This window comes from Silene latifolia, chromosome 10 (assembly GCF_048544455.1).
Source record: "Silene latifolia isolate original U9 population chromosome 10, ASM4854445v1, whole genome shotgun sequence".
NCBI classification, from domain to species: domain Eukaryota; kingdom Viridiplantae; phylum Streptophyta; class Magnoliopsida; order Caryophyllales; family Caryophyllaceae; genus Silene; species Silene latifolia.
This window is the reverse complement of record NC_133535.1, coordinates 53,952,870-53,953,835: the sequence shown is the minus strand read 5'-3', so window position 1 is coordinate 53,953,835 and position 966 is coordinate 53,952,870. Positions and strand designations below refer to the sequence as shown.

General features: G+C 43.7%; 1 non-coding gene across 1 annotated transcript; it reads left to right on the top strand.

The window, feature by feature from the left end:
• Positions 1 to 371: 371 nt before the first annotated feature.
• LOC141609599 (small nucleolar RNA R71) lies at positions 372 to 480 on the top strand. Its single transcript, XR_012527525.1, has one exon. It is a non-coding gene; the product is annotated as a small nucleolar RNA R71 (small nucleolar RNA).
• The last annotated feature ends 486 nt before the right edge of the window (positions 481 to 966 follow it).

Genomic DNA, 966 nt, shown 5'->3' with positions numbered 1-966 from the left:
CAGCTGCTTCTATTTTCACGACTTGAACCCAAAGAGCTCGGACCATTTCTCTCAATTCCGCGGTCTCATCTGAATTATGGACAGGAATTTCAACTCTTTCCTTGGAAGCTTCAGAGGTCTCGAGCTTCTCGAGATGGGCAGTGATAGAAGTTATGAGTGTCACAACCGCACTTATTTCATCACTTTGCTTTCACGACTTTCCACGCGAACTTCCAAACTCGGCTCTATGGACTGCCATCTCCACAATAGTGTTCCAACCTTTATTTTGACCGGTATTATTTTGGAACCTACCATTCGCAGCTGCATCCAGGATGACCTTGTAATCATCATATAAAGCATTATAGAATAAGTTGAAAAGGTACCACTACTGGAAACCATGGTGAGGGATAGCCCTAACAAAACTCTTGAAACATCCCCATGCTTCACAAAATTCCTCATCAGGTCCTTGCTGGAAATTCGTAATTTTACTTCTCAAGGCATCTGTCTTTGCAAGTGGGAAGTATTTCTTGTAGAAGGCTAACGCTAGAGATGTCCAATCTGTGACTCCAGCTGCTACCCTATCAAGGTAGCGGTACCAATGTCGCGCCGAATCCTTCAAGGAGTATAAGAACATTATCCCCTTTACTTCATCCCGGGTCACCCCAGCCGGTACAGGTATGGAACAGCAGTAGTCTGTGAAAATTTCCATATGCTTCAAAGGATCCTCGTCCGGTAGACCAGCAAACTGATTTCGCTCCACTAAATCAATATAAGAGGAACGAAATTCGAGGTGACCAGTATTAGGGGTAGGTAACACGTGTCCCTTTGGAATCTGCTTCTCTTTTGGCTGAAGAATGTCATATATCGTAGTCATATTCGCAAAACTGAGAGCACTCAAGTCTTTCTCTCAAAAACCTGTCTTCTAACTGTGCAAAAGCAAAACTAGAAGCAAGAGTAAGAAACGGCCTCAAGGAACCAAAGTTCCTT